General features: G+C 51.2%; 1 protein-coding gene and 1 pseudogene across 2 annotated transcripts in view; one reads left to right on the plus strand and one right to left on the minus strand.

The window, feature by feature from the left end:
• Window positions 1-13,430, plus strand: part of RPTOR (regulatory associated protein of MTOR complex 1) — a 303,099-nt gene that overhangs the window by 72,007 nt on the left and 217,662 nt on the right. The gene's annotated exons all lie outside the window — the stretch shown is intronic.
• Window positions 12,001-13,161, minus strand: LOC311579093 (nascent polypeptide-associated complex subunit alpha-like; annotated as a pseudogene). The gene has a single exon. The product of its transcript is annotated as a nascent polypeptide-associated complex subunit alpha-like (transcript).

Genomic DNA, 13,430 nt, shown 5'->3' on the forward strand with positions numbered 1-13,430 from the left:
TGTGAAGTGCGGAGCTTTGGTGCACCTGGCATAGTTGGCAGGGAGCTGAAGTGACCACTGAATGGGCCTGGACTTCAGTGAACGGGGATGCAGTCATCCTGAGCAGCGGGGATGGCAAAGGTTGTGTGCAGTCACTCAGGGTTCTTCAGGGAACTGACCGGTCAGTAGGAGCCACACAAGCCATGTTCTGTGGTTGTGTCGAGCAGGTTTTAAGTCCTGTATCTGTCACAGTGGATTTGTAGTCAAGGAATGAAACATGTTTTTATAGATCTTCCTGCCAAGCAGTGGACTTGGGAAGGGGTGTGTGTGTGTGTCTCTCTCTCTCTCCAACAAACAAGGCTCCTGGGCTCATTCCTCCTCTGAAGAGCAGCCATTGCTACCTTGGTGACAGCACTGTATGCTTGGATGGTACACATGCCTCATGAACTGCTTCTGACAAGCCGGAGCCCATGAGCTGCAGGGACACACATGCTTCTGTCTGTTGGGGTTTCATGCTTGTCTTGTGGGGGTTTAGGCACAGGTGTTGTTTGTAGAGCCCAGTGTTTATGTGTACTTCCTGTTTATGGGTGCAGGGACCTGGACTTCTGTGCCTCCTCCAGTTGGGCTGTTGGGAAATGTGAGCGGTCAAGCACAGTGTACTACGCAGTGAGCCATGACTTCTGGGCTTGGAGAAAGCCCTCTCCTCCCCAGAGCCCCGAGGCTGGGAGCACAGGTCCTACCAGCCTCTCTTTTGGGCTGCTGCTTGTCCTGTGCCTGCCTCTGCCCTGAGGGAGGAGAGGGGCTGAGTGGACGGTGCTAGTGCCCCTCCCTGGCCCCAGCCTGAGTTCTGCACTGGATTTATAATGGAATGTGCGCAACTTCTGGCGCGAGCCAGTGTGTTCTCCCTTACTTGGCATCTTCAGAGTCACGTGTGGATGATCTGAGAAGAACCTAATGTGGCTCAGGGCCTGGGAGGAGCTCAGGGATCATTGTGGAATAGACGGATGTGGCCTGCCTCAGTCTGAAGTGACCCCCAGCACTCACATGTTGATATGCCATCTGCTCATCTGGGCACAGTCCTGCCATGACATCACTGTCATCCCTTGGTATGCTGCCCTTATGCCATGACTGCACATCCTCCTGGCTTAGCTGGCTTCCTCTGCTAGCAGCCTTCTCTAATTCTCTGTGGAGCCAGAGGTTGGGCATCATCCACCTGTTTGCGTTTCTGTGACAAACTGCAAATGAGGACTCCTAGCCACAGGCAGAATTGTAGCTGGCTGACTCACTATTGACACGATTCAAAATATTGTGTGATGCGCTTTGCCCCTGTCCTCATTAAATCTGTAAGATGGCATCTTCTGGCTGCCTTGGGGTTAACCATTGTGCTGTGATAGTTTCCCTGAGCTGCTTCCTGCCCAGATGTTAGTTAGTAACTGTACCCATGACAAACATTTTGCTTATATTTTTGCTTTGGCCTTAATCATGCTCCATCCTGCACTTTCTCTTTATTTTCTTTCCTCTTGCCTGCCAGCTGAATGGCTTCTTAGTCAGCCCCACCCACACACTTCCTGTCTTCCCTGTCCCTAAAGGCCACGGTATTGCAACAGCCTTCGGGACGTGGAGCTTAGATCTAAAAACCAGTTCCAAACTCACAGGCCTGAGCTGTCGCCGTAGCTGATGAGAGCACGCAGGTGTCATCTCTGAAGGCTTACACACGCCTCAGAAGAAGGCAGGTTGTGGAAAGCATTCTGTGCTCCTCTGCAGAGCACGTCATGCTCGGCGGGACTCCAGCCTCCTGGACATGCACTGCCATGACTTGCAGCCCATGTCAAAGGCTTGCTCACGGAGGCAGTTGGAAGGGTTGACACTCGTCCATTTGTGGCTTGGAGTGGGTCCAGCCATCTGCTCTCTGCTCCCTCCCTTGCCGTCTGCATCAGGTTCTGAGGATTTGCCCTCTGCCCTCTGCATGTGCACTGGCTTTTCTGCCCTGGTACAGAAGGCAGGCAGCTTAGCGGCTGTGGGGACCTTCGGACTCGTGGCTTTGTTCTGGCCAGGTGTAAGGGTGACACTCTCTAACCCTTAGCCAACCCCACTGTTACTACTTCATTCTTTTAAGATTGAAAACATAAGTGGAAGCTGGGGTGGGCGTGGCAGCACACACACCCTTAATTCCAGGCAGATCTGTGTGAGTTTGAGACCACCCTGGTCTACAGAGCCAGTCTAGGGTAGCCAAGGCTACACAGAGGGACCCTGTCTAGAAAAACAAACAAACAAGCAAGCAAGCAAACAGACAAACGGTACGTGGGAGGCTAAGGGGAAGAGGCAGCTAGTTCTTTGGAAGCTAGTTGGCCCCAGAGCCCAGCAGATCCTTGATCTCACTCAGCCCTCTTTCCTTGACCTCGAGGTGCACTCACTGGCACTCCAGAACTTTCTGCCCCAGAGAATTCCTTCATACTCACCCTCCTGCTTCCTGTCTCTTTGTCTCTAGTGTTGTCTGGAGAGCAAGCACCTTCCCATCTTTGCTGTTAAGTGCCTTGCTCCAGAAATATTATTTTTACAGCGAGAGGGCTTGATTCTTTTCCTCAGGAGCCTCTCCCAGACCCTTCTTTGATCACTTTGCTCCTACTGATAAGGTCAGTGTTTCTGTGTGTACAGATTTGACACAGACACCAAGCGTGTTAAAGACCGAAACTATAGCTCACCCAGCCTTCCAGGATGAACGTGCCACTCTGGTCCAGAGTGCCTGGTCACATGGCCCTGAGGAGCAGGTGCCGTGGAACAGCTGGAGGTGCTGACAGCTAGAAAGCAGAAGGCGTGGAAGGCCAAGTTTGAGAGGGCCAAAGGAGTCCCCGTGTGCTAACTGCACACTCCTGTGAACGCTGTAAAATTAGTCCCCAGCTGAATGAGAAAGTGTTGATAGAGGGAGGTCGGCAATTGATCGGAGGGAATGGATCAGACACTTCCTGGGGTGTCTGAGTCTATTTTGTGAGAACCTGTGTGTCATGGAGGTGTGCAAACACCTGAACATTCACCATAGCATCAGGACAACGCCTTATGGAACCCAAGGGAGATGTTAAAAAATTGGAATAAAATTTGTATATTAATAAAATCTACATTGTGTGTGTGTGTGTGTGTGTGTGTGTGTGTTCACACGTGTGCGTGTTCTTTATTCATTTTCCACTTCATTTTTAAAATTTGGGAAGATTGCTCAGTGCCTACGGCATTCTCTGTGCCAGTGTGGATCTGACTTTAAACTCCTGGAACCCAAGTGGAAGCTGAGAGTGTCAGAGGTTTTGTAAGAAGCGGAGGCAGCAGCATTGTGGGCGCTGGAGAGACCCTGCTTCGACGGGTGAGGCAGAGAGTGGCAGAGCAGGACATCTGTGTGCATGCACGAGCGCACATGGACTGCATATGTGCGTGCACACCCCCCACATACAGGTACAGGAGCTTCTGCTGCTGTCTGACTGGTGCGGTACCTGGGAGCACGGCACGCTGCTGTGTGGCTTCCCTGCCACAGGCTGGGGCTCTGTGTCTAGTTGACCTGGAAGGCAGTGCTAGTGGAGCGGCCAGCAGGCCACTTCCATTCCTGACTCAGACTCTGCTCCCCCAGTGTCTGCCCGACCTAGACTCATGGTCCATCCTGCAACTTGAAAATGTTTTTTGGAACTTAAAAAAAAAAACTTTCTGAAAAATACTTCTTTTAGGGTGAGGCTGTATGGGCAACAAATTACTGGTTGTTTGGGAAATGTTTTGTTTTGTTTCTGTTTAACTCTGAAAGGCCATTTTGCTGTGTGCAGACTTTGTCCTTGACTTTTCTCAGTTCCGAGGTGTTTCATCTGCAGAGCTCTGTCCTTGTTGGTGAAGTGTTGGCTGTGGGTCTGTGCACTCCGCCCCAGCAGTGTGTCCTAGCTCTGCCTTGAAGGTGTGCTGCCTCTGCCCCCTCCCTGGGCTCATCTCAAAGCCTTTCCTTTGGTTTTCTCCATTTGGTAAGATGATATTAGGTGCAGATCGTCCCGTCCCTCTGGTCTTTTGCTGGCGTTGCTTCCCCTGCTGGTTCTGCGCAGCCATCCTGCCTCTTCCTCTCTGTCTAGCTGATGTCTGAGAGGCTGCTCAGGCCCACACGTCTCTCGTTTTTTCAGTGTCTTTTCTGTCTGGGCTTCTGATCTGCGTTATAGTGAGTGTGGTTCTTCCCTGCCTTGGTGTTAAGTCGGCTGCATGCTGGGAGACTTCCTCCACTGGGCCGCGTCCTTAGGTCACACAAACACTTCTGAGATCTGGATACTGTTAACATTCGGTCTGACTGGCATCCTCACACTGTGGTCATGGCTTGCATGGTGGATAGTTAGTTGGCCACAAGGCACATTGTAGAGGGACTGAATCCTGAGTTCCATTGTGATCTTTGGAACCTGTGACACAGAAGAGCCCAGAGATCAGGGCACACGGAGGAGACGCTACTCCGTTCATACCTGTGCCCACAGCCCAGCCCAGGGTGACAGGACACAGAGGGAAGCTGGCTCGGCAAAGTGGCTTCTGTGCTTTTCAGGAAGTGGCACAATGGTCAGGCAGCGCAGGGAGCTGCGTCTTCTCAGACCTGGAAGGATTATGAACATCTGAGTTTAGCTTTTACTGAAGAGTTTTAGTGAGTGCCAGGTGGAAATCCCATCTGAGAAAGCTTTTGGCAGCATTTGTTCCCTAGCACTATATAAAACAATGACTCCTTGCATGACATAAGGCATCTTAGATTCTGTGAGAAAACAGCATATATTTTATTGAAAGTAGGCATACCTTTACTGGGACAGGGTTAGGGACAGTATATAAAAACTTTCTTTAGGTCTGCCCAGAGCCCCTTGTGTCACCCCATGGCTGACGCCTGCCTCCACTTCCCAGTTCTTTTTTTCCTGTCCCTGAATGTTATTGATGAGTAACTTCCTGGGGTAGAAAGAATGAATACCTTTGGGTGGCACAGGGCTTCAAGGCACCCGTGTGGCTTCCTGTGTTGGAGTCAGGTGTCCAGGGCGCAAACCTGGGCAGGCAGTTCCCGCAGGTGCTCAGCGGGAGATGGTGGAGCCCCAGAATGCAACGTCCCTTGCTCCCGCCACACCCCGCATAGCCACCTCCTCACCTGTGTGAGGCCCGACTTCTTACAGGGCTGAGAAGAACTGCACGTTTGCCGCTGTCTCTGGGGCAGGCTTCTTCCCGTGCAGGCCCTTCAGTCAGGCCTGGGCCTTTCTCCTCAGAGCTAGTGTCTGGCAGGGGTGCTGCTGCCGCGGGGAGGGCGCTCTCCTCGTCGCCTGTTGCTCTTCTCGTAGAGAGTTGGCTCGTCAGCACAGGCTTGTCTTCCGTGTGTGCTGGGCACGCTGTGGCATCTGCCTGTGCCTGTCTGTCCTGGGACTTAACCCTTAACACCAGGGCTCTGTGACCCACAGTCAGAGCCCCAGGACCTCGGCTCACAGAAAGCCTGTTCCGTGTTTACTCTTGTGTGTGTCACATCTTTTGAAAATTTAGCTCAATCTCTCTCTCTCTTTTTTTTTAATGTTACTCTACATTTCTTCCCCCTAAGTAGTTTTTAGATGCCATTTACACACAATAAAATGCCAAGCCAGAGTGTTTAGCTTGATGAGTTCTGACGGTTGTGCGCTCCTGTTTAATCAGCACCCAGAACAAGAGCATGAAAACTCACAGACAGTTCCCCACGCCCTTTGCTGTTCTCCCCCTCCCAGTGATGCTGGGAACCGAACCCAAGGCCTTGGGCATGGTTGGCCACCCCGAAGCCGTGTTCCCAGCTGCGCAGCCTTTCTTGGTCCTCCACTGCCTGTCACACGGTTGTTTGCCCACCCTTGCCCGCCATGACCGCCATACTCTGCCCTTGGCTCTCCTCTCAGCACATTTCTGGCTCCCTCCTGCTTTTGCCTGCATCAGCAGTTCATTCTTTTCCTTCTGCCACTGTGTGGACTCTGTCCGTGTGCACGAGCCCAATTCATTACTGCCCTCAGATGTGGATTTGGATCAGTCTCGCTGTTTGGTGTTATGAATAAAAAGCCTTTGTGTAGGTATACAGTTTCATTTCTCTGTGTAAATACTGGACATGAAATTGTAGGTCATGAGTGGTTATATGTTTTCATTTGTGCTTTACAAGCCCATGAAATTGACAAAATGACAGTGATTTTTGTTTCCTTCTGCAAAGGCAGGCTCTGGGGAGCGCCTTGCCTACCTCTCTGTCCTGCACGCTGGGGATGTGAGGACATAAACGCTAGGTGCTTGGCTGTCGTTGCGTGAGTTCTCAGGAGATGCATGGATGTTATTCTCACCTCAAGCAGGATGCGTCATCACGTTGGGAGTGAGTGTGGTGTGTGTGTGTCAGTGTCTAGTTCAGAAGTGTGTCCACAAATGGATGCACAGTTCAGAAAAGGACTACTTTAACTGCTTTTGCCTGTCACCAGACTTCGGGAGCTAAAGTGTGTGCTCTGTTTAACCCTGCCCCATCCATCTCGGCAGAGAGACACAGAGGGACAGCCATCATGGCCACATCCATCCTGGCAGAGGGACACACAGAGGGACCGCCATCCTAGCCACATGTTGTTTGGGTGCTTCTGCGTTCTTCTTGCCCAGTCCTGCTTAGAGTTTCACGCTAGTCCCTTTGGGTTTTCTGGTTCTTACGGTCTGGATGGAATTCCCCAGGGATGACTGGAGCTGGGGAGCTGGAGTTACCAGTGGCTGGGAACTGTCTGACGTGGGTGCTGGGAACCAAACATGGGTCCTCTGCAATGCCAGTGTCTTCTCTTGACTACCGAGCCACCTCTCCTTTCTCGGGATGTGATTGGGAATTCCCCATCGAAACACACCTGTTGACGTCAGTGAGAATGTTCCGACTTAACTTAGAACGTGGGACCTGCCCTGAGTGGGTGACACCACACCAGAGGACAGGACCAGGCTGGCTGAGTGTCTTCATTCTTTGCTTCCTGGCTCATGCTGCTATCGCTGTGCCTCCTCTGCTCTGCTGTATCCCCACACAGTGAGTGAGTCAGAGAAAACCTTTTCCCCTCAGGCTGCTTTTGTTAGGTGTGTTGAGCTGCCCCATTGCTGGGGTGAGGAGGGAGGGCATGTGTCTCGTTTCTGGTGACCTCCTTGAGAAGAGCTGTTTCTCCTGTGTCTTCCAGTATTAAAAATTTTGCCATTGGTATTATCTGAGCAGCTATCCTACCTTGAAGTTAGCTGTGAAATAGATTGTATCTTTATTGTCTCCTTGCTCTGGGACTTTGGGAAGACTTCCTCCCCAGTATGTAACCTATCAGTGATGTAAACGGTGGCAAGGAAAAAGATGCTGGGGCCAATTACCAGTGTCTTGAAGACAAATGCAAAGGCCTGGGTGTGCACAGGTATAAGCTGGGCTCCTTCGGTGCCCAACACCCTGGACAAAACACAGAAGGGGCAGAAGATAGACATTCTGCCACGCATCCAGCACAGAAAAATATCCTGGATTCTTACCAAAAACTCCTTGCTAGGTGCTGCAGTTAGTTAAGTGAGAGCCGCTCCTTACATGCAGAGAACCCCAGATGAGCTGGCCACTGGTACTTGCTTTTGCTTTAGAAGCAAAGCCAGATGAAGTTCTCCAACTGCCACAGACCTGACAGAAAACAGACTGGCAAGCTAACTGGACTTGTGGGAAACAACCTGAGAACAGCATTTCAGAAGGCAGTCACACAGTCGCCAGAAGGCCACACTGAATCACTGTCATGCCCTTGATCAGATGCCTGATGGGGCACTGCCTTGTTCCAGGGGAGGCATTGCACTGCTGGAAGCACACGTGCCATTTGTATGCTTGAGAGTATAGAGCCTCGGGAGCGGTTTACTTACTGTGGGCCTCCTCTGTGATGCATGTCCTCCCCCAGGGTGGGAAGGCTGCCAGCTCCTCACCCACTGTTGTGGGGTCCTAGGTGCCTGTTGGTCCTGCCAGGACTGCTGCCCCTTGCCTCCTGGCCGCAGAAGATAAAGAGCTGCTGGTGTTGGGAGACAAAAGGGAAGCAGCTGCTCTCTGGGCTGGTCAGTGGCTAGGATGGCCGCAGGCACCACAGGGCTCCCTCTGCCTCGTAAGAGCTGGTACTGGAGCACATAGTGAAGGAGCACGGGCGGACAGAGCGTGCATCCCAGAAGACCACGCGCATCCCGGAAGAGCACCTGAGCCCGGCAGACGCCCTTCCAGACCTGGAGGCCCTCTTCCTCGCCTGCTCAGAGCTAGAAACAGGCCCTTCCTGTCTGGAGTGCAGCCTTTCCACCCATGGCCTTTGTAGGCTGAGGCTCTCAGGCCCCCGTGCAGCTGTTGACAAATGAAAGGATGTTTGTGTTTTCTCAGCAACTGACATGGAGACCCTTCACTGCTGCGCTGGTTGCTGTTTGGCATCATGGCACAGAGGTGGTAGGAAGGGTATTGGTGAAACTCTGGTGTGAGTGGTTGTAACAATAAATGTAGAAAGCAGCCATGCTTCGTCTGCAAAGTCATTGCTGTTTAGTGAGCTCTCCAGGAGTTGCCTTTTGCAAAAAAACAAAAAACACAAACAAACAAACAAACAACAACAACAACAACAAACCCTGCTTTGTTCTCCAGTGCAGATTTTAGACCTTGTAGAACAGTCGACCCTGGTGATGCTGCCTGTAACCCCAACACTCTGAGTGTGGTAGCCAGGGTATCAGGAGTTCAAGGTAGCCTGGGCAACGAGACCCAGTCTCAAATAAACACGCAAACAAAACACCACACCAGGCCAGCGCTCCTTGTGCTCTCCCAGGCCTGGCAGGCCTCACACGGTGTGATGGAGTGTATGGGGCAAAGTGGTGTGTGGGTGTGGTATGTATGTGGGTGTGCTGGGGTGTGCAGTGGGGGAGGGAGTGCATGGTGGGGGTGTGTGGGGCTGTGGGGGTGAGTGTGCATGTGCGATATGGAAGTGTTTGTGTTGTCTGTCTGACCATCTGCAACATCGGTGTTCAGTCTTGGGTGTTTTCCAGCATAATTTCCTCTTCTCTCCCTCCCAGGAGGGCGCAGTGCTCCTGCTTCCTCTGCCTAGTCTTCCCTTATCGCCTCCGTGTGGGCAGAGGTTGGCACCCGAGGACCACTCTGTTCTGCTTTCTCCTGGGCGCTCCTATTCCCCCAGTGTGTGTCCTCCCTTGTCTTTCCCTAGCTGGACCTCCGAGACGTGCTCTCTCTCTTGCTCCTTGCCTGGAGCTGCTCCCTCTGGTTTGCTTTTGGGTTTTTTTTTTTTGGGAGGGAGTTGTTTTTGTTTTGTTTTGTTCTGTTTTTTCAAGGAAGAGCACCTCCTGATTCTTGCAGTCATATTTATGAACGTGAGGTGGGGAATGTTCCTTCCTGCCTGTCATCTTGGCAGGTCAGAATGCTCTCTAAATATTACTGGGTTCTTCTCCCCTTTCCTCGATAGTGGATGTGTCTGCCTCCCTGTCAATAGCTCTGAGTAAAGACTAGCTTTAAGGGATGTGTACAGTGACTCACACAGGTTAGGAGGGATGGCTGGCCCAGGGCGTGCTGGGATAGGAAGGGGTTATGGAGAGCTTTGAGAGCACAAGGTGGAGATGGGGCAGGGCAGCTTTTTGTGCCTTTGCCTGAGCTTTCCACTCTCCCCGAGACTCACCATTACTGTCCTGTGGTCTTCAGTTTTGCCTTTGTCCCCAGAGGGTGTCATGCGGTGGTGGAGGATGGTAGGTGTGTGGAGGACGGAGGCCCTGCCCCCTGCTTCAGTCCTGACTACAGGCGTGGTTGCAGAGTTGCTGCTGTGGTGCTAAATGGCCTTGGCAGAGCGCCAGCAATTATCCATTTGTATGTGGGATACTTTTTTTTAATTTTAAAATACAACCATTAGTAGGTTGATTTATTGTTCGTTTTTAAAAAGGGCTGATACCACAAAATAGGTTTTTGAGTAAATACTTAATAATTAAGGAGTCTTCGTCCAGATTCAGACACTGTGGAGGAAGTAGGGCCCTGCCTCCCCCCCCCCCCCCCCCCCCCGCTCTGCTAAGACCGCCCCATCCTGCTGTATGGAAACAGGGTTTGCTGAGGCCTCTAGGGAGGAGAACAGCAGTGTAATAAGAAGAGCTTCTCACTCGCAGCAAGCGCTCCATGGCGATCAGTGGACTGGAGCCCCGTGTGTGCCTAAGCCCTGGGATGCAGAGAGGGCCTGTCCCTGAGCGCATTGGCTAGCTAGCCTAACAGATCGGTGCCAGGTTCAGGGAGAGACCGGGTGTCAAAACCAAAACCAAGAAGCACAGTGGAGAGCGGTAGAGGAGGACATCTGGTTCCGACTGGCTTCTTTGCTCAGGCACGTGTGTGCAGGGCGCACCCCGCACCCCCCAGTAACGAAAAGACCTTCAAGAGCGATCACCTCGGAGCATGTGTTAGGTGCCCCAGCGTAGGGGCAGCTGGCTGCTACCATATGTGCAGTGCTGCCGGGGGGCTCTGTTTACTAACCTCACTGTCCAGGGTGGCTGCAGGTCTTTGCAAACACTTTCGTCTCATAGGGAGGCAGAGCCCATAATGTCTGCGACTCTTCTTTTGAGGAAGGAAGTCTACACTGCTAGATAAGGACAGGATGGCGGCCCGGCTGCCACAGAGTTAGGAACGCAGGTTCTGTTCTTGGGCAGGTGGGGAGTTAGGCGGTACTACCTGACCTAGCCCCGTGCTGCCTGAGCACCTCTGCTGCCCAGGGTCAGCTGTGATCATGCCGCCACACTGACAGGGGGCGTCTTGTTTGGGTGGCTCCTTTAATGGTTCTGAATTGGCTGTAAGTGCAGAGTGTTTCCAGATGGGAACAGATACATGGGCTGCCCGCTTGAGGCAGGCCACCCGCACCCCGACCCATCCACCCACCCACCCACCCACCCACCCACTTCCACCTGGAATGAGGAATGACCACCTAGCTTTGAAACGGGGACTAGGCTCTGCGTTGAAAGCATGGAGGAGCGTGGGGGATGGCGAGGAAAGTGACCGCAGCCCAGTCTGAAGTGCAGCATGAGTCCTTGCTGCTGAGGGGACCTACCTATCTCTTTAAGCTTTCTGGTTTATGGCCCATCAAGGGTTCTGTTTATTTGTTTGTTTTGCCTGTAGTCACTTTGTACTATGTTGCAAATTTTGGAAAATTACCTTTGTCTTGACTTTATTTATTGCATTCCAGAGAAGAATTTAATTGGAGGAGACTGCTCGGAGGCTCATAGACTTTTGTAGATTAGATACATAAATACTTGGTTTTCTCCCCAGATGAAGGAAGCGCCCTGGCCCTGAGCACTGCTTGGCAGTGTTCTTCAGAGTAAAAGAAAATCCTTTTTTTATTGTGGAAAGGTACTGTGCTTGTCTAAGAGTGGGTCCCTCTCACTGCCATGGACCTGCTTTCACTTTACTGGGACAGGTATGTGACTAAGAATAGGTACCTCACCTGTCATGGCCCTGGTGTCACCTCACCTCCTCCAATCTATGCAGCTCAGGCTACACGCTTGCCTCCAAGGCCGCTGCAAGCAGTGAGAACGTGCATGCAAAGTAGCCAGGTGCGGCTCTGAGTGCTCTCAGCCATACTGCTTAAGATGGAAGCTTTTAGTCTTTTATTTTTCATTTATTGTATTTAATTTTTATATAAAATATAAAATTATCCATATTACAGAGTACCATGTAATATCTTCTACACACACACGCACACACACGCGCGCGCGCGCGCGCACACACACACACACATACACACTAATAATTTATGTTTTGTTGAGACAGTGACTCACTCCTCTAGTCCATACTGGCCTTGAACTTGAGGTTTTTTTTAATGTATTTATTTTTATTGGTGTTCTGTCTGTATGTCTACTCGACAGTGTTGGATCCTGGAGTTTTAGACAGTTGTGAGCTGCCATGTGGATGCTTGGAATTGAACCTGGGTCCTCTGAAAGAGCAGTCAGTGCTGTTAATCTCCGAGCTGTCTCTCCAGCCTGAACTTGAGGGTTTTTGTTTGTTTGTTTGTTTGTTTGTTTGTTCGTTCGTTTAAATCATCCAACAAGAAGCCATAACTTTATTAGTGATAGACCCAGTACAAGTGTCAAACCAAGCTGCAGCTCCACTTTTCAAACACCATTGCGGGGCATGGGGTTGTCTTGCTGTCAAATAGTTATATTGTTAATTCCATAGTAGCATTTACAATATCATTACTGTTGTTTTTCAGGGCTCAGACCACTTTTGCTCTGGAGACATTTGCTTGTGACATGACTGATTCTATGTCCTTAACTTCCACATCTGTTTTCGTCAACCTCTTCCTCTTTACTCTCCTCTTGTACAGTTGGAGTCTGAGTATTTTCTTGAATGTTTGCAATAGCTTCACTCTGAACTTTGAACTTCTCAGCAGCTGCTAACTGTGCTTGCTGAGACAAATCTTCAATCTTGGCTTCCCCCAAAACTATGTAGGTATCTGAAGCTCAGCTCTTGCAGATGTCTGGTTTTTTTAGATTTCTGGGTAGTGACTCTGGTCACCCCATGACCTGTGGAAGACCCGGCTTGGGCATTGCCTTCCTGGCCGTCTTTTCACCCCGAGTCTGCTTTGCTTTACTGACTGGGTCTTCATCCATTTCAGCAGCTGCCGCCAGCTGGGCTGGCTGTGTGGTTGTCTCTGTGGAGCCTTCTTCCTCAAGCTCTGGCACTGACTCCTCACTGTCAGATTCTGTCCCCAACCCTGTCTCAGCCTGAGGCTGTGGCAACTCCTGCTCCATAGCAGGGATGGTTTCTGTGGCTTCACTAGGCATTTCGAGCGGAAGACGCAGAACTAAGATGGTGGCCGAACTTGAGATTTTTTTTTAAAGATTTATTTTTATTATTTACACAGTATTCTGCCTGAATGTGTCTGTACGCCGGAAGAGGGCACCAGGTCTAATTAAAGATGGTTGTGAGCCACCATGTGGTTGCTGGGAATTGAACTCAGGACCTTTGGAAGAACAGACAGTGCTCTTAACCTCTGAGCCATCTCTCCAGCCTGAACTTGAGATTTTGATACTCAAACTCACCATTTTAAAGATCTAGTTTTGCCATTCTCCACAGTTGTGTGGAGAGCGGGGACTGACTCTGACGTGAACTCTTGCGCCCCGTATTTGACCACGACCCCTTGGTGGGGAGCCCTGGTGGCACTCAGAGAAAGAATAATCAGGCAACCAAGCTGAGACTTGATAGCCTATGGCCATACAGTGGGGAGGAGGTCCCCCTCGGTCACAGACCTAGGGGAGGGGACAGGGTGAAAGCGGGAGGGAGGGAGGAACGGGAGGATGCAGTGATGGGATGACAACTGAGCTGTGATCTGAATACGTTAATTTTAAAATCTAGTCTTGCGTCCTTGGCATAACGCTTCTTTCACAGTGTAGAGCAGTGCAGCCTCACAAGGCCCAGGGCTCCACTGTGTCTGTAAAGACTTCACCACTCAAGACCCAGAGCCAAC

This window comes from Acomys minous, assembly GCF_964271855.1.
Source record: "Acomys minous genome assembly, chromosome: 12".
NCBI lineage: Eukaryota > Metazoa > Chordata > Mammalia > Rodentia > Muridae > Acomys > Acomys minous.